At 38.8% G+C, this 20,850-nt stretch overlaps 1 pseudogene; it reads left to right on the top strand.

The window, feature by feature from the left end:
• Window positions 1-20,850, top strand: part of LOC144454352 (myosin-7-like) — a 55,710-nt pseudogene that overhangs the window by 16,572 nt on the left and 18,288 nt on the right.

Genomic DNA, 20,850 nt, shown 5'->3' with positions numbered 1-20,850 from the left:
TGAGGTTGCTATTCATGATAAGCTTTACTTGATTCCCTCCACGATCCACACTGCCTACCATTCCCCTTCCTCTCCCTCCCCCCCAGCCTTCTTCCATGCTTCTTGATCCCCATCAGTCCCATCATTCTCTTTCCACTCCCACTTCTGGTTTAGATAAGTGGTTTGAGGGGGTGGTTGGGTGCTGGAGGTAGCAAATTGGCAAATGTATTTTTTCAAAGTGTCAAAGCAACTGTGCCAGAATGAAGATTGTCTTCCAAAGGTTGAAGCTCATTATCGGTATTTTTTTGGACATGTGCACTCTTGACCCTGATAATAAAGAAAATGTGATGCTGTCAGGATTATAGGTGACTGTGGGAATGACTCCAGAGAGCTGATCAGAGAGGGGGTGACTCATAGCTAGATCACCACCAGACACCAACGGGCTCGTGTTGCTGAAAAATTTATGTTATAGGCCTGTTTTAAATGTTAAGTGGTTGTGGCATGTTCTGTTCACCCTGTTTGGAGAATGGCCAAGTGAAATTCACTCCTACTTGGAGTCTGTCAAAAGCCTGCTACTACCAGTAGGGCTGTTAGCATTGTGGAAGCATGAGCGGCATTTACATACTGCTATCCACCCACAGGCCTGGGAGCCTTCTGTACCTCCCTCCCAAGTTCTCACCTGAACCTTTACTCCATTCTAGGAAATGAAAAGCAGCATTAGCCTCTACTTTACAGAAGGAGAAACTGTCATGAGGTGCTAACGTATCCAAGTTCAGGAAGGAGTTTAAGAGAAGAACTGAGAAAGGAAGCTCGCTGTCTTATTACTATCCTTCTTATACTTTACGGTCCAAAAAAAAAAATTAGATTTAGATATTATTTGAATCTGCCTCCATTAATGAGCTATTTAGTGAAACTTAAATCCTTCAAGTGCAAAGTCATGTAGTTCGTTCCAGAGCCGCTAAAACAAGGCATCCTTAACTCAGTGCCTTTTCTACTTTATTCCGTTCTCCCTACCCCCACACCTTACCCCCCATATTTAATCCTTTATTAGAATGAAGGATGTATACATTTTTATCTCTTACATAAACTCTTCATAGGCAGGGCTTATGTCTGGTCCTTCTTTTATGCCCATAGCATTTTGCACAGTGAACATAGTAGGTCCCTGCTAACGGATGAAATTGATTAGAAACTGGAAGTTGACAGAGAATGTCGACTATCAGATCTGGTATTGTTTTAAGATGATGAAGTGCTCCAAATGTGCTTTCCAGGTAATGTTTGCTATTGGTGCCTTGTCTAAGTCAATATGTGATTGAATGTTCGGGTGACTGGTATCACACATCAGTGGAACTCTAGATACCAGGTTGTCAAGACAGTTGTTCATTGGCATCCTTGATGTGGATAGACATGAATCTTCTGATGTAAGTACAATTGGCTGAGAATGCATTTAGCACACATTTGAACAGAAGAAAAGGAAGGGAAAAGAAGGAGGATATGGAGATTATGCTTAGGAACATAGGATTGGAACCCACCACCTCCACATAAAAGCCACTAGTTTATTTTATTAAAATTTGATAGTATTTTTTTCCAATTACATGTAAAGATAGTTTTCAACATTCATTTTTGTAAAATTTTGAGTTCCAAATTTTTCTCCCTCTCTCCTTCCCCTCCCTCTTCCCCAAGATAGCAAGCAATCTGATATAGGCCATACATGTACAATCATGTCAACCATGTTTCCACATTAGGCATGTTGTGAAAGAAGAATCCGAATGAAAAGGAAAAACCACTAGAAAGAAAAAACAACAACAAAAAAAAGAGTGAAAATAGTATGCTTTGATCTGCGTTCAGATCCATAGTTCTTTCTCTGGATGTTTTCTCCACGATGAGTCTTTTGGAATTGTCTTGCATCATTGTCTTGCTTTGAAGAGCTAAGTCTATTGCAGTTAATCATCACACAGTGTTGCTGTTGTTGCATACAACGTTCTCCTGGTTCTGCTCACTTCGCTCAGCATCAGTTCATGTAAGTCTTTCCAGGTTTTTCTGAAATCTGCCTGCTCATCGTTTCCCATAGCACAATAGGATTCCCTTATGTTCATATGCCACAAGTTGTTCAGACATTCCCCAATTGATGGGCATCCCCTCAATTTCCAATGGTTTGCCACCACAAAAACAGCCACTATGAATTTTTTTGTACTTGTGGGTCCTTTCCCCTTTTTTATGATCTCCTTGTGATATAGATCTAGTAGTGGTAGATCAAAGGGTATGCAGTTTGGTTACCCTTTGGACATAGTTCCAAATTGTTTCCCAGAAAGGTTGGATCAGTTCACAACTCCACCAACAATGCATTAAGTGTTCCAATTTTTCCACATCTTCTCCAACATTTATCATGTTCCTTTTCTGTCATATTAGCCAATCTGATAGGTGTGAGGTGGTACCTCAGAGCTGTTTTAATTTGCATTTCTCTAATCAATAGTGATCAGAGAAAAGCCACTATTTTAAATGGAAATTTGGTCTCAGAAAGTTTCCAGGTCAGGCTTAGAAATGCAGTTTCAAATAAAAATAGAGTAGAAGAACTGTCTTTTGTGATTTTGATAGTCATTAAGTATTATTTTATTATTTATTAGTCTGTGAGAGGCAGTAGTGGTACAGTGAATAGAATACCAGGCCCGGAGTCAGGAAGACTCATCTTCCTGAGTTCAAATCTGGGCTCAGACACTTATTAACTGTGTGACCTTGGGCAACTCACATACCCCTGTTTATCTCAGTTTCCTCATCTGTAAAATGAATGGGAGAAGGAAATGGCAAACCACCTTAGTATCTTTGCCAAGAAAACCCCAAATGGGGTGACGATGAGTAAGACATGATGAAAAATGACTAAATGACAAAAAAAAAGAGAGAGAGAGAGAGAGAGAGAGGCAGAAGTAGCACAGAGGACAGAAGGCCAGCCTTGAGTCAGGAAGACCTGGCTTTGAGTCCTGCTTCTGAAACCTACGTGACTTTAGCTTTATGACCTTGCACACATTACTTAAAATTAGAGTACACCAGGAAACTCTCTGAGACTGTAAATTAAAGAGAATTGTGGATCTATATCTGCGATGGGAGTGTCAATAGTTGGAATTCCCCAACAGGATGAAATCATGAGTCTATATGGTAACTGTTCTCTAAAGATGTCCTGAGCATTTCATTAGGTGTGTCACAAAATTTCTCCCATCACCAAGGGTTGACTTCGAGGTGCCTTTGAACTATTGTTTTATGAGCCTTCGTCATTTCACCTCTATGGACCTCAGCCTCCTTTTCTCTAAAAATGAGTGAGTTGTACTAGATGGCATCTGAGGTCATCTATGATTTTATGAAAAAGGATACTGCATTGTGAGCACCATTTTGGGAACCATTGGATCACAGTCTATGCCTTTGGGTATATTCCTGATAAAACCAAGACTATATCTGAATATTTGATGATTCTCAAATATGTTTATTCCCATTCCACAAGAGACTTAAGTGGAACATCAAACAAGGCGTTCTATTTGTCATTAGCTGGATACATGCTCAGTTTTCTGTTGATCATTTCTTTGCAGATGAGCCCTTGTCTTCTTTTTCTTTTTGTCTCCTCTCTGTCCATCCACACATTTACAGAAAAAACAGCTTTGAGCAACTCTGCATTAATTTCACCAATAAAAATTGCAGCGATTCTTCCATCATCATATATTCATCTTGGAATAAGACGAATATAAGAAGAAAGGCAATGACTAGGTAGTCCTTGACTTTGCTTTGGATTTATAGTACTGCCCCAATTTTATTGACAAGATAACACAAAGCTTTTCACCTCTACTCTTTCCACTTGTAATGGATTTTTCCCTTGGAAGATTCCCTCCCCCACCCTGATCCCTAAGCCAGTTTGCCATGGTATGCCATGTCAGAAGTCATATTTCATGGGTGGAAATATTGCCCTGCAATTTTTCATTTAATATCTTTTCAGCCCAGTGCCCACAGCATCCTATAGCCACACTCCATATGGGTTCCTGCGCTTCATAATCCATGACCCAGGCTTTTGTTACTTATTTGTTGCTTATATACGATCTCTGAAGATAATGTACAAACAGCCTTGTCAACATTAACAGGTATCATGCTCTGTACTGGAAAAGCACAGAGCTAAAATGTGAGCATTGTAGGACTTGGTTAATTAGCACCAAGTGAACGAGAAGACCCAGAGCTCCTTAACTAAATTTGGCAAATTAACATGCAAAAAAACACCTGCCATAAATCCTCAAGGCTTGCACTACCTTCCAGAATGTAGTTTGTTCATTTAATTGGACAAGTCCCAGTTAGTTTAGGTGATTTATGATGGTGCTCTGTGGTTTGTTAGTGAATTTGCCATTGTGTATGCTTTGCTAATACAGTAGCATCTTCATGCTTGAAGAGCACAGCCCAGTCTGTGGGAAAGGAGTACGTCCAGGGTTTAGCTGTAGGGCCACCCCAAGGTCCTCTCTATTGTCAAGTCTGTGGGAAACAAGCATAGCCATGTGTACATGGAAACATCTACTGTGTCACACTGGGGCTAAGGGAATGGGTAGATTTCAGACACTCAGTAGGAATTTCAAGACTAGAAACAGGACAATGAAGCTGTGACTGATAAAGCATGAACAAAGATGGGACTTAATTGAATTGATTCAACAAATACCTGTTGAGTCCCTGCTATGTGTAAAATAGCATGTTATTTACTTGACCTAGAATTTAAAGATAAATAAGACAAGTCCTTGCCCTGAATAGTTTATAATTAAGGAGGGTGAATAAGATGCATGTTCCATTAGTAAGAGGCAGCCTGGCTTTAGTGAATAAAAAGCTGGCCTTGGAGCCAGGAGGACACGAGTTCAAGTCCTGTCTCTGACACAGGTTGATTGTGTGGCTCTGGGCAAGTCACTTAACTTCTTAGGGCTCTGGGCAACTCTGTAATACTCTGAGTTGCAAAGAAGGCGTAACCTGCATTGGCAGAGGGAAGTTCCTCATTTGGGAGTTCCTTTTCTTTTTCTGTTTTTTTTTTTTGGCAAGGCAATGGAGTTAAGAGACTTGCCCAGGGTCACACAGCTAGTGTTATGTGTTTGAGGGTAGATTTGAACTCAGGTCCTCCTGAATCCAGGGCCAGTGCTCTAACCACTGCGCCACCTAGCTGCTCCCTGGGAGTTTCTTATACCAATGAAACCATGGGTCCACTCTCTATCCTATTCTAAAAGTTATGTGGCAAAATTGAGAATAATAAGTGAGAGTTTCAAGGAATAAAGACCATTTTTTTTTGCTGATGGAATTAGGGAAAACCTCATGAGAAAGGCGATATTTGGGCTGGGGTGTGGAGGAGGGGTAGGATTTCAGTAGATAGAAATAATGGGGAGTTGGGAAAGGAAGGCAGAGAGTTTGTGTAATATTGTATAGTATGATTTGTTTGGGATGTAGAGAATATGAAAAGAAGTAATGTGAGATAATTGTCAAAGGTAGGTTGGTACCAGGTGTGACCAATAAATACATCCCCATAGGACGTAAGCTCGTAGGTGGAAGAACTGTTTGTCCTTGTCTTTCTATTCCCCAGTACTTAGCGAAGTGCTTGGATGGCAGCAGGTGCTTAAGAGATGCCTGCTGAATGATTGTGGAGGGGCTTGGATGATAGGCTAAGGATTTTCATTTCATCTTTCTTCAGTAGGTAATATGGGGCCATCAAAAAGTTTTAGTAGTACAGTGATATCATCAGAAGTATACATAGCTTTAATCTGGTGTGTGAAAGGATAGATTGGAGGAAGTGAGACTGGATGTGGGAAGCCTAATTAAGAGGTTACTGAAATAGCAGGTCGGGGGCTGAGGGCAGGGAATGTTGCACTTCTTGTTATACTTAGTTGACGTGTTGTTTAGATTCACTGATTTTTTTTGTGGTTGTTATAAAGGGTGGCTCTCAGATTGGGGATGAGAAGAAATATATTTGGAAATGAAGGCAATGTGAAAATTAAAGATAACAATAAAAGAAAACCTAAAAAAGAAGCTATTACAATAGTACAAAGAAACAATAATCAACTATAAGAATTACAGTATTTTCAAACTGGAAATTTCTCATTTTATAGATAAGGAAACTGATGCCCCCCAAATTAAATAACTTGTCCAAAGTCACAAAAATAGTCTCTGCACATAGAAAGAGCTTAATAAATATTTGTTGCCGTGGATTGAACTGATTGAGGCTAAACTTAATTTAAAGGAAAGATCAAAAGGTAGAGGCCAGGGGCAGCTAGGTGACTCAGTGGATAGAGCACAGGCCCTGAAGTCATGAGGACCTGAGTTCAAATCCAGCCTCAGACCAAACACTTGACACTTACTAGCTGTGTGACCCTGGGCAAGTCACTTAGCCCCAATTGCCTAAAAACAAAAAGGTAGAAGCCAGGCATGGTAATGGGCTGGAGCTAGGGAGGTCAGGATGATGACAATGATTAAAAGCCAGGAAGTCAGTCAGGTGTCAGGAATGCCCTTCAAGGGTCAAGGCAAAGCCCAGGATTAGCAACCACAAAATCAGTCAGGAACCAGAGGACAGATTTAGGTAAGACCTAAATCTAAGCATCAGAAACCCGATAAAGAATTGTGTCAGCAGATATAGAACGTCAGGATTCAGAAGGCCTTGAAACTTAGGGCCCAGCCAAGATGCTTATATACATACACACACATACGTACATACATACACACACACACACATATGTGTATGTTTGCGTATGTGTATACACATGTGTGGATATGTGTATACATACATGTGCATATATACAGGTGTGCATATACATACATATGTGTATATACATACGTATCCACACACATACACACATACATATACATATACATACACACACACACACACACATATGCCTCTTTCTATAGGTAGAACAGTGGATAGAGCACTGGCTCTGGAGTCAGGAAGACCTGAGTTCAAATCTGGCCTAATACACTAGCTATGGGATCCTGGGCAAGTCACTTAACCCCGTTTGCCTCAGTTTCCTCATTTATAAAATGACCTGGAGAAGGATATGGCAAACCATTCCAAGACCTTTGCCTAGAAAACCCCAAATGGGGTTGCACAGAGTCAGACAATTAAACAATAAGGACAAAGGCAGAGAGCAATCTCAGGACATTCCAATCAAAATTCTGAAAAAGGGAAGAGGTGAGCCACATTAATTCCGATAGAGTGAGGTTTATGAGCTCGATGAGAGGGATAATTCTCTGATAAAGACATTTTAATTGTTTTTACTCTAAGCTTTACTCTAATGCCACCCACGCTACTTTGTTCATAACAGTCATTGACGTTTTTGGGATACAGTGGGAGAGGAAAATAAATTCACTGACCCCACTTTGTTTAACCATTTGGCCCTGTTGGGAGCTACATCACACACAGGCATGCGTGCATATACACAGGCACGCACATGCATGCTCACACACGCACACACTCGAAAACACAAGCCATTCTACCTTTTCTTTCTGCTATGTAGTCACTCTCGGTTTCTTCCTCCTAGTAAAATATTGGCAGAGAGGAGTCAGAAAATGTGGTCATCATGAGAGGCTAGGGAAGGGGTATTACAGGATAGTGAGTTTGAAGTCAGAGGCTTTGGATCAAATCCTGGCTGTGCCAATGGCCCATCTGGATGACCTTTGGCAAATTGTTTAACCTCTCTGTTTCTTCATCTGTAAAATAAGGAGGATTGACCAGATGCTCTCTTGGGATCTTTCCTGCTCTAAATCTCTGATTCTTTTTATCTTCCCCATTAGAATATAGGGTCCTTACAAGTAGGGAATATTTTATGTGTTAAATATTTATCCCCAGTGCCTGACACATAGTAGGCACTTAATAAATACTTGTTGATTGATGGATTCTGTGTTTTGCTGTTCACTCTAATGTCACTGTGTCTGGGGAAAGAAGGGTCTCCATAAACTAATTTAAAGAATGAGCAAACTATAGATGTGGGGCTTGAGTCTTCCTGTTTAGACCAGGTTCATCACTAAGAGAACTTCTACAAGTTTTAATTCAATAGACTTGGCTTGTAAACAAACCATTCTGTGTGGGAGAAGGCAGAGTGAAGAAAGCAAAGAAGGAAGGATGTATGGGGTACTGAGAAAAGGACCCTGGCTCAATACTGGACTTGAGACTAAAAAGATTAGCCAGAAACAGCCTTTGCTCAAATGTCTGAAACTATGGTACTTTCTGTTTTGGGGTCTCTGTTTTGTCCCCAGCAGAGCAATCAGCTGGAAACTTCCCCAGTTTGTGAGGAAGCAGAGCAATTCAGGCTAAACATTTCCCAGAATTATATGATCCTGGAGACCGAAGGGGGTCCCTAGAGGTCGTAGAGTTTAAACTCCGCCTGAAGTGTCTATATTCCTTTAAAACACCTTTAACAAATGGTTATCCAGCCTCTGCTTATAGATTTCTAGGGGCAGAGTACTCACTCTCAAGGTAATTTATTTCATTATTAAACAGTTCTAATTAGGAAGCTCTTACTTTTATTGAACAGAAATCCACCTCCCTGTATTTTCCATTCATTGATCCTAGCTCTGCTCTCTGAGACCAAGCAAATCAAATCCTTCCTGCATATTACAGGATCACATATCTGGAGCTGTTTGGTCATGTTCAATTCAATCCAACCCAGCACTTATTAAGGGCCTACTATATGCAAAGCACTGGAAATACAAAGATCACAACAAAAGTTGCTGTCCTCAAGGTGTTTATGTTCTAGTAGGGAGATGACAACGTTTATAGAAATAAGTTAATACAAAAGTCAACCTGGGATAAAGAGGACTATCATAGCAGCGACAGCAAGGGTCTTTCATTGAGGCAAGGGGACTGCAATTCAGAACACCACACAGCACTAGAGTGCAAGAGTGCCCAAAAGAAGCACAAGGGGTGGGGTTAAGATACACTTTAATACGAGGAATTAAGTTGTTTTGCAAAATAGCCAAAGGTTGGGGAGTGATGGACATCAGGCTCGAGGTGCAGAGAGTTTCCACAGAGATCCCAAGCTGTGCTCCAACTATGGGATTAGTGAGGTCAAGGGAGCCCATTCTGATCTCTGCATTCAACACAAAGTAATTTCAAGAGGGAGAGAATGCTACAAACAAGGGAGGATTAGGAAATGCATCTTATGGGAGATAGCCTCTGACTTTGTTTTGAACAAAGTTAGATAAGGATTCTACATGGTGGAAGTAAGAAGGGAGGCCATTCTAGGCATGGGTGACTATTTGGGTAACGGCATAAAGGCAGGAGATAGACTGTCATGTATGTGCAACAATTAGCAAGCTAGTTTTACTAAAATGTTGTTTGTCCTTTATTCTCAAAGAGGACCATGACATCAAAAAGGTGATGTCATGACTTACAAATAAATTGTATTTAAGTGAGGCAGGGCTGTGCAAAGTCACCAGCCTCACTTTCTCCTCTGGAGTAAATGATATAATCTGGAAAAGATAGGTGGAAGCCAGATTGTGGAGGGCTTTCAATGCTAGGCTGGAGATCTTAGATTTTATCTAAAGAGCAGTAGGGAATCATTTGGAGTTTTGCAGTAGGAAAGGTGGCATGCTCAGATTTATGTTTTCAGAGTTTGATTTGGTAGTTAAGTAGAGGGGTTTTCCATAAGCCCTCATGACTGACAGTATCCAAAGGCCTTGGTCAGATCCATAAATATTGTGCACAAACCTCTGTTCTGCTCCTGGCATTTCTCCTAGAGTTGTCAGGCTGCAAACACCATAGCCATTTCTGAAGCTACACTAGTTCTTAGGTAGCTGACCATCTTCTGGGTGAAGGCTCAGTTTACTAAGGAAGACTCTAGAAAGAATCTTGCCAGCAATGACTAACAGAAAGACCCCTACTGTGATTGTCACAGATCAGTCTATTTTCTTTATATTTATAGAGATGGACAACGGAGTCATGTACACATTGACAATGAGGTTGATGCACCCATTGCCAGAGCTAGTTCAGTGTTTGGGAGATTTGGAAGGAAAGTGTAGGAGAGCAGAGATATTAGACTGACTACCAAACTGAAGGTCTACAGAGCCAATGTGCTAATCTCATTGTTATGTGCCTGCATGGTTTACTAAAGCCAAGCTAGAAAACTGAATAGCTTCCATTTGAATTGTCTTAGGAAGATTCTGAAAATCACCTGGCAGGATTAGGTACTGGACACTGAGGTCCTTTCCGGAACTAAATTGCCAAGTATTCAAACTCTACTGCAGAGAGTGCAACTCTGATGGGCTGGTCACATCGTTAAAATAAAAGACTATTTTAGTCAGAAGAAGTGATATGAGGACACTATGAAGGTCTCTCTGTAGAACTTTGGAATTGACTGTGAGACATACAAGAGGCTGGCAAAGGACCACCCAGCTTGATGTGCCCTCATCAAAGAAGGTGCTGTGCTCTATGAGCAAAAGCAGAACTTAAAAAAATGAGATATGCAAATATTCACATGACCTATTTAGGCCCAGCCTGTGGTAGAACATTCTGAACTCACACTGGTCTGATCAGCCACAGCTGGACACCTTGCAGTTTGACTCTAATACAGTAATTCATTTTGGTCCTCTTCGAGAACAAAAGACAAAAACCAACCAAGTAGATGAGTATTGGAGAAGGGAAGGGACTGGAGATGGGAAGATTAATTAGTATGGAGGAGGGATGGAGAAGGGGAGGTGTGGATTTAATGAGTTCTGTTTTGAACATTCTGAGTCCCCAAGTCTTTTCTTTTCCAGGTTAAATTTTTTAGATGACAGATTATAAGCTCCTTGAGGGCAGAGACTAAAGGTCTTTTTACCTTTGTCTCCCAGCACCTAGCATAGCCCCTTGTATGTAGCAGGTACTTATTAAATGATTCTTGAACCAAACTAGTCTAATTTTCTTCATTTAATCTTCTCATTGTCACTGGATTGATTATCCCCAATCCTATTTGCCTTAGAGCTGGACAACACACAGTCATTAATATCTTTTCTAAAAAAAAAAAAGTGGTTTCAGAACTGCAAAAACTACTTTCTATGTGGTCTTAGTTGTGCAGAGTAAGGTGACTTTATCACTGCCTTTATTTTGGACTCTATACTTTGATTAATACTGCTTAAGATCACTGCAACATTTTTGGCTGCCTGAGTACATTGTTGACTCCTATTGAGATTGCTGCCCCCTAAAACTCATAGGTCTTCTTTTCACAAAAATGGCTTTTTTATCTGATTAGATTCAGCTCACTGTTCCAGCTGTTTGAAAATCCAGATTCTGTCATCTAGTAAAGTATTAGCTCTCCCTCCTACTCTCATTTCACCTACAAATTTTGTAAGCATGTCATTTATGTCTTTTAAAATTTTTATCAAAGGCCTGGATAAAGAGAAGATAGTCCTGCACAGAGCTCCGTGGACCACTGATAAGAGTACTCCCACAAGGTTAACAGGGATCAATTAATCCCCACTCTTTAGTTCTTGTCTTTCATACAGTTCTGAACCCGCAACTATCATTACTCCCACTTCTCCTTTTTGTCCACAAAAAATATTGTGAGAGACTTTTTTCAAATACTTTGCTGAAACCCAGGATACTTTGTCTGTGGCATGTGTCTGATCTACCAGTCTTATAACGCTTTCCAACAGTGAAATACACTTATTTTAGTATTCCTTATTCTAAATAGATCCATGCAGATTCTTTGTGATCACTGTTTCTTTTTCTAAGGCTAATAAATTGCCACTTTAATGTCCGGTTCTAATATTTTTCTAAGAATCGATGTTAAGTTCATCCACTTTCTTCACTATTGTGGAAACTGGACCATCATTTGCTCACCTCCAGCCCTGTAGCACCTCCTCAAGTTTCCACATTTCCGCAAGTCATGGACAGCAATTCAACAACCATATTTTCTAGTTTTTTCAATCACCTATGAAGCAAATCATGTGAGCCAAGAATTTGGAGCTCAAGGATAGCAGTTAGATACTCTTACCATTTATTCCTCAATTTCAATTTCCTGTTAAGTAGCTTTGCTCTAGCCTTCCCCTTGGATATTATTCTCTTTGATGGGGAGAATAAAAGCAAAATAAGGTTCCAGTGATTCAGCCTTGTTTCCATCATCCATTATCATTGCCCCATCCCCTGCCAGTGTAGCTTTATTTCTTCTTTATTCTTCCTTTTGCCTCTAGGTAGCTGAGAAAGAAGCCTTTGTTTTTGCTCTCCTTAGAAGTTACTGGAAACACCAACTAATGTTCAGTCTTAGCTTTTTGGACAATATTCTTGCTTATAACTTCCATCTCTTGTACATGCCTTTCAATCAGTTAATCAATGTGCATTTACTAATGTTTACTATTTGCCAGCCACTTTATTAAGACTTACCAGTGAAAAGAAATGTAAAAATAGTCCTTGCCCTCAAGAAGCTTAGTTTCTAATATAAACATGATAGGTACATGCACAATACAGAAGGTAGACGGAACTTGTCTATGAGCTCTGCAGCCATATGAGCTTCTTCACGTATTGCACTCTTTTCTTCTTCACTGTTAACACCTTTGGACCATAATCCCAGGATTTCATTCTTTCATCATTTTTTAGCTGACTCTCCTTTTAAAATCTTGGATCACAAAGAGAACCCTACCCATTTTTTCCTCTGAATTATATGAATTATATTTTTTAGGAAGAGGCAACTGGGATTAAGAGACTTGCCCAGGGTCACACAACTAGTAAGTGTCAAGTGTCTGATTTGAGACCAGATTTGAACTCAAGTCCTCCTGACTCCAGGGGTGTTGCTCTTTCCACTGTACCACCTAGCTGCCCCAATTATATGAAATTCTTTTAAGGCAGGGGCAAAAACAGACTTACAAAAAGAGATAAAGAGGAAAACTACATTTTCCCCCTGAAAGGTAACATAGACAATGAGTTGATTTGAACACTTAATCTTTCAGTACTTTGATGCTCACCATGTACCCAATGGTAAAGCTTCTAAATATTTAAAGGAAAAACTAAATGAATTACAAGGAGAGAAATACAATAAAAATGTGATAGTGGAGGAATTCAAATTATCCCCATTAGCCCTATGTAAATATAATAACAAGAAGACAGAAATTAAAGACTTGAACAGAATTTTAGTAAAACTAAATATGATAGGCCTTTGGCTATTATTGAATGGAAATAGAAAGAAATACACACATTTTTCAGCTGTACATAGCATTTAAAAATTGATTTTGTTTCAGACATAAAATTTTTACAAACAAATGCAGAAAAGGCAGAAATTTTATAGGCATCCTTTACTGATTGCGATACAATAAAATTTTGTTAAATAAAGGGCCACCAAAGAAGCATTACAAATTAACTGAGGACTTAATAACAATCACAACAAAGTAGTGGGTCAAAGAACAAATTATAGAAATGAGAGATAATGTACAATAAAGCTAACATTAAAATGGAAGCAATTTGGATAAATCTTTGCAGCAAATTTTTTGTGACAAAGCTCTTATTTCTGACATACATAGTGAACTGATTCACATTTAAACGAGTTAGATATATTCTCCAATGTTATGGATATGAACAGGAAGTTTTCAGACTATCTATAGCCACATGAAAAATGTTCCAAATAACTACTAGAGAAATGAAAATTAAAACAATTCTGAAATTCCAATTCACACCCTTCAGATTGGAAAAGACGACCAAAAAGGAAAATGACGAATGTTGGAGGAGCTGTGGGAAAACAGGAATATTGATGTACTACTGTTGGTAGACCTATGAATGGTTATAACCACTCTGGAAAGCAATATACAAAACATTATTAAACAGTGTCTGCCCTTTGACTCAGTCAAATCACTGCTGGGCCTATGCCCCAAAGAGATCAAAGAAAGAGGAAAAGCTTGCATATGTATACAAGTGTAGCACTGCTTTTTGTGGTGGCAAAAAAACCGTAAGCTAAGGGGATGATGTACATCAGTTGAAGAATGGCTAAGCTGTGTATGAATATGCTAGAATATCATTGTGCTGTAATAAATGAAGAAATAGAGGATACAGAATGAAGTAAGCAGAACAAAGAACAATTTATACTATAATATCAATATTACAAAAATGAATAACTTTGAAGAACGATAAAGTGAATAGAACAAGAGCAATTTATACAATAACAACACTGCAAAAAAAGACCCAACAAGTATGAAAGGTGTAAGAATTATTATCAGTACAATGACCATTAATGATTCCAGAGGATCGATCATGAAACATGCTATCCATTACAAAGAGATGATGGATTTATGTCGCAGTATGAGATGTATATTTTTACATACAGCCATTGAGAGAATTTGTTTTGCTTGACTATGTGTATTTGGTATGAGAAATTAAAAAAAAAATTTTAATAGGGTGGGGGTAGGAAGAAGAAAAAAATTTTTTATTAATTTACATGAACGTTCAGATGAGGTCAATAGATTATTAGTTTTATTTTGTCGTAAGAGAACTCTTATGAAGTGGAAATAATCTGCAAATGTCTCCAACTCTCACGAAGTGGAAGTAATCTGCAAATGTCTATAATATAATAAACAAAATGCAAGAATAAAACTGAAAAAAAGAGAAATGTTCTTTCCTAAATACTAAAGTGCTAGTCAGATTATACCCAGTATTGTGGTGAGGATCAAAACAACAAATGTAAAGCATTTTACAGACTTAAAACACTACATAAATACTAGCTATTTTTTTTTGTTATGAGCTATAAGATGATATGGTTTTTTCCTTCCGAAGTTACCATTATTTTATTTGTTTTTTTATACTTTATTCATGGCTTTTGCTTTTAGACCATAGTCATTTTCAACCATGCCCCACCCCCAGAGTGGGTTTTCCCTTGTGACAAAAAAAGAGCAGCTACACAAAAAACAACCAAGACAGTGACCAAGTGTGACACTGTATGTGACATTCCACACCCAGAGCCACTCAACCTCTTTGATAAAAGGCAGGACATGCACTTCCTCATCGCTCCTCTAGGGCCAAGATTGGTTGTTATAATTACACAGAATTCAGCTTAGTTTTATTTTTCTTCATATGCATGTGTGTGTGTATGTATATATGCATGTACATGTATATGTATGTATGTATGTATGTATGTATGTGTATGTGTGTGTGTGTGTGTATATGTATATATATATATATATATATATATATATATATATATATATATATATATTCCCTACTGGTGATTTCAGTAAGAGAGACAGAGACAGAGACAGAGAGAGGGAGGGAGAGAGAAACAAAGAGAGAGAGAGAGAAAGACAGAAAGAGAGAGAGAGAGAGAGAGAGAGAGAGAGAGAGAGAGAGAGAGAGAGAGAGGCATAGACAAACTTAGAGAGGGCCCTAGATAGGAGCACAGAGAGATGCCTAAAGAAAAGCCTAGAGCAGAGGGTTTGAGACCACATGTGGCCCTCTAGGTCCTCAAGTGCAGCCTTTTGACTGACTCTAAACTTCAAAGAACAAATCTCCTTAATAAAAAGATTTGTTCTGTAAAATTTGGACTCTGTCAAAAGGATGCACCCAAGGACCTAGAAGGCCACAAGTGGCCTTGAGGCTGCAGGTTTCCCACCCTTGGTCTAGAGAGATATAGAGGGGCCTAGAAAGAGGCCTAGAGATGTCAGAGGCTCACAGAGAGAGTACTAGAGGGTCCTAGAGAGGCTTAGAGAGGATATAGAAAGAAGCCAAGAGAGGGGCCTAGAGAGAAGCCTAAGGACATAGAGGAGTGTGGAGAGAGGCATACAGAGGCCAATTGGTAACATCTCTGATTTATAGCCTTGCCTGGGGGCAGAGATTGGGTCAGAAGTGGAACTTGAACATTGGGCTTCCTAACTCTGAGAATAGCTCTCTGTTCGCTATACCCTGATACTTTATTTCATTTGCATTACAGGAATCATTGTATATTTGTTGTTCAGTCCTGTCTTCGTGACCCTGTTTAGGATTTACTTGGCAAAGATTCTAGAGTAGTTTGCTGTTTTCTTTTCCAACTCGTTTTACAGATGAGGAAACTGAGGCAAACAGGGTTAAGTGACTTACCCAGGGTCAGTCATCTAGTAAGCGCCTGAGGCCAGATTTGAACTCAGGAAATGAGTCTTCCTGACTTCAGGCCTGGCACTCTATCCACTATACCACCTAGCTACCCACCTGCCATATAGGCATTTAATAAATGTTTATTGAATTCAATTTAATTCCATAAACAAATAAGAGCAGCATAAAGAAGATTGTATATGAAATTGTGAACCTCAGTTACATCTAGTTTGGATTTTCTGTGTATATTAAATATAAGGTGATAGTAATAAAAGTATCATGTTGGAAAATGCATGTCTCATTCTGTACCTCTAGTTTATCACTTTTCTGCCAACAGGTAGAAATTATTGCTTCATCATCGTCTTCTGATATTCTGATTGGTTTGTTAATTGAATAGAATTTTTAAGCTCTTTTCCTTTCAAAGTTATTTTTCTTTACACCATTGTCATTTAAAAAATTATTCTGGTTCTGTTTACTTCACTGTAACTTAGTTTATATAGGTCTCCCCAGGTTCCTCTGAATCTATCCTTTAAAAAATTTCTTACAGTACAATAACATTCCATTATATCTTTATACTGTAATTTGTTTAACCATTCTCCAATTAACTGGCTATTACTTTGTTTCTGTCTTTTCTTTTGCTATTTCAAAAATTGCTACTATAAAAGTGTCTTTTATAAATGAATCCTTTTTCTCTGCCTTTGACCTCTTTCAGAGATATGCCTGGTAGTAGTATTCTTGGGTTAAAGGGTATTTATTTAGTGACTTTTGGTGCATAGTTCCAAATTCCTTCCAATAATGATTGGTGCATTAGTAAGCCTATTCTCCTATAGTACATCTAATAATCGCCATTTTCCTTTTTTTTTCTTTCATTTTTGCAAATCTGATGAGTATTAAGTAGAATTTCAGTGTTTTTAAAATTTAAATTTCCTTTAATATTGGTGATTTGAAGCATTTTTTATTTGTGTATTTAAGTTGCATTTGTTCTTTTGGAAGCTGTCTGTTCTTATCTTTTTACAATTTATCTTTCGGGGAGCACCATATTCATTATTTCTCATGGTACAGTTATATTCCATTACATTCCCACACCACTATGTGTTTAATTATTCCCCAATCAAGATCCAACCCCATTTTGAACAATTGTTCCTTTTTATTGGTCAGAATCAGGTTGAGAAAGATGTTTTTGTCATTTCTTCAGCTTTCTGAAAGATGAAATTATCAGCACAGCAGTTCAAAAATTTTTCAAATGTTCAGTTTTTAACAAAGAATAACCTCCAGCAGATACCTAGGTAGTTGAAATTTCCCATCATAACTATATCCTTCTTCTGTGACAGCTTTGTGATCTGTATCCAGAACTCATCATCTATTTCCTTTATCTAGCCAGGCAATCAGTAGTATACTCTCAGCAGGATAGAAAGGTTTTTTTTTCTAATCTTTACACAACTGCTCCCCATCAGGTTCATGGATTTCCATTTGACTTTATATGCTGGTGATATGTAATTCTGTTCCACAACCCCTTACATCTAACTTATTCCTTTTAAACAAGATGTATCCTAATTCTGTATTCTAGAAATGAGTCATATCCTGCCAAATATCAAAGATATCTAAGAGGTCACATTTACCTCTTGTCCTAAGATCTCTGGCCCACTTTGCTGCCTATATCTCACATACCTTGTATACAGACATCTGAGGCCACCAGTGTCATTTCTTCTTCTTGTTAAATGCTCTTTATTAATTGCAGGGCACAACCACTACCATGCTTCTATGTCATACCTGATACCTGATATTCTATAGCATTTAGTTTAGTGCTTATGTTTGGTCAGTTTACTTCCTTATTTCTATTCTCAGTTAAAACCATCTTGATTAGATCAGCAAGTCTCCAGGCAACTACATTCTTCCCAGCCCTCCTTAGATGTAAGGAGATGTCTGGTCCTCCTGGTCAAGAGTCCATCATTGCTCAATCTTTAGTTTCAGTTCAGAAAGCTGGATCCCATTCTCTGATAACATTTATTTTATTTTATTTTATTTTATTTTTTTAGGCAATTGGGGTTAAGTGACTTGCCCAGGGTCACACAGCTAGTAAGTATCAAGTGTTTGGTCTGAGGCCGGATTTGAATTCAGGTACTCCTGACTTCAGGGCCGGTGCTCCATCCTCTGCGCCACCTAGCTGCCCCTAACATTTTTTCTTTTTTAGCTAGCAGTTCACTGCTCATATCCTTTTTCTTGTGAAGTTCCTCCCTCTTCTATCAGAAAGAGTGATGAAAAACTCACCTCTTCTCCCTGAATCCCTCAGTTTCCTGCCCAGAGTTCATATAGAAACATTCTCATAGTAAGAATTGTTTAACCTTGAAATGAACTGCTGAGTGAAATTTAGTCTCCCTTTTACTGAAGGTCTCCTGAAATAGGATAGCTTCTTGTCTGTTTGAAATAGGCCCAGGGCAAGGCATTTATATACGTGTGTCTTAGGTGAGTTCTAAAAATTATATTTTCTTGTTTCCCCCACCAAGGAAACATAAACAGAACTTGATCTCTTAAAAGATAGTTTATCAGTGACACTGGTTTTATGGAGGGTGGGATATTGTTTGTGTTTAACCAGCTCATCTGCATAGGGAAACATCTTCCACGAGCACCTGTTCTTGGAGTTGTCTGGGGCACTAAGAATTTAAATGACTTGTCCAAGGTCACACAGCCAGTATATCAGAGACAGGACTATGAACTCAGCTCTACCTGTCTCTGGAGCTGCATTACATGACAGCAGCCTCTCTTGGGTCACTGTAACACATGTGATTTGACATGACTAAATACCTATGTGCCATGTAGAGTGTAATTTTTTGGCAATAAAAATATGTGAGTTCATAAAAAGTTATAATGACAAGTATCCCTTGTAGTCATCCTCTCTCCTTCTGTCCTCCATTGTATTTTCTGTGGCTTCCTCTTTTGCTAGTTTCTATTGTGGCCTGGGATACTTTAAAAGTGGAAGGAGCAGATCAATATTATTGACATCATCATACATTAACAGTGTTCTTATCAAAGCACCTTCCAGGCACATACCCTATCCAGTTCTCAATCACCCTATGGGGTGGAGATAGATGATGTCTCAATGTCCTTCTCTGTCTTCTGGCCATCAATTTGTATCAGATGATTTATATTCAGAAAGCTTCAGATGACATTAAGGTTTTCTGGAAAATAGTCTCCTGAGGCAAATACTCATCCTATTGATTTCACAGCATAATAGATCTAGAGGCAGGAAGGGACCTTAGATATAATCTGAGATGACTATGTGGTTCACTGGTTAGAGCCCTGTACTTGGAGTCAGGAAGACTTGAGCATAAATCTGTCCACACACACTTACTAGTTGGGGGACTCTGGGCAAGTCACTTAACCTCTGTCTTTCTCAGCTCCTCACCTATAAAAAAGAAGATAATAATAGTACCTACCTCCCCCACTATTGTTGTGAGGATCAAATGAGATAATATTTGGAGAGCACTTCGCAAATCTTAAAGTGGTAATATAAATGTCAGCTATTAATATAAATGTAGTTTGTTCCATCATCTGAGGAAACTGAGGCTCCAGGAGGTTAAGGTCACAGAGGTGATAAATGGCAAAACTCAAGCCCCTTGCTTTGAAGTTCAGCCCTCTCTGTTCTCTCTAGCTTATCATATTGCTAGTGACTATGAGAGATGAATACGAGATATGAACAGTGATGTAGGAGCATCATGGAGGAATAGATAGAGGTCCTGGAGTTGGGATGACCTTGGCTTAAGTTCTACTTCTGATATAGGCTAATTATATGATGAAAGACCATCACTTATCTTCTCAGTTCCCTAGGCAAGTCTCTAAGATTTTAAGTTACAAGCAAATTTCCAATCTGCATCAGTGGAGGGAGTTTCTATACTGTGAGTTTGCTAAGCCAATGAAATCACGGGTCTGGACTGAAGTAGTAAATCTCCTGTTGGGAGGACAAGTTTATAAAAAAATAGAAAGGTAAAATGTCAAGGGTCAGTAAGCATTTGGTGATTATTAGTAAGGTTGAATGTTGCCTGTTCCATTGTATGAACGAGAGGCCTGCAATTGCTATACAGGTCAGATTCATCTTTTGGATGAGTGTCATCTGTGATATGACAACAAAAATAATGGCATTAATAAATAACACCTATAGTCTTTTGTAATAACATAATAATAATAACATATAAAGTATTTTACAGTGAGAAAGCACTTTATGTGCTTCAGTTCATCTGATCCTCACAATTAACCTGAAGAGAGAGGTTGTACAAGTATTATTCTCCCATTTCACAGATGAAGAAATAAAAGCTCAGAGAGCTAAAGACTTGCCCAATATCACACACCTCAAAAGTGTTACAGCTGTGAGTTGAACCCAAGTCTAACTTGTGGGCTAGCGCTCTTGCCCCGTGCCACACTGACTCTGTCCGAGGCTTATGGGGCATTCTCTAGTCCAGTACTTGAAGGACTTGAAACACAACTTATCTATAGTCAGTGTCAGGCAGCCTTGTAAGTGTTCATGATTTTTAGTCTGAATTTAATGTTTTTTTTTTCTTACCTACTTCTGCTTCTCTTAAATGACACTCTGGCTCTACAGACAGCATTTCCTGTAGCATTGTCTAATGATAGGAAAGAATGAGAGAATGGAAGAAATGCTCTCTGGTTTCAAGGGCATTTGGGTCACATGCATGAGGAATATACAATTTTTCTCCAAAGGGAAGAGTCCATTATATTTGCCCAGTGTATCTGAGGGAAGTCATCAGTAAAAATGAAATTGATTAAAGCCGCTACATGGATTTGATTCATGCTGAAGCATGAACCTAAGAGAAAAATTCCCCAAATGCAAAAACATTTCAGTGTAGGCCTGGAGTGTT

Source organism: Phascolarctos cinereus, unplaced genomic scaffold (assembly GCF_003287225.1).
Source record: "Phascolarctos cinereus isolate Bilbo 61053 unplaced genomic scaffold, phaCin_HiC Scaffold_726;HRSCAF=1367, whole genome shotgun sequence".
Classification (NCBI taxonomy): Eukaryota; Metazoa; Chordata; class Mammalia; order Diprotodontia; family Phascolarctidae; genus Phascolarctos; species Phascolarctos cinereus.
This window is presented reverse-complemented; position numbering and strand designations above follow the sequence as displayed.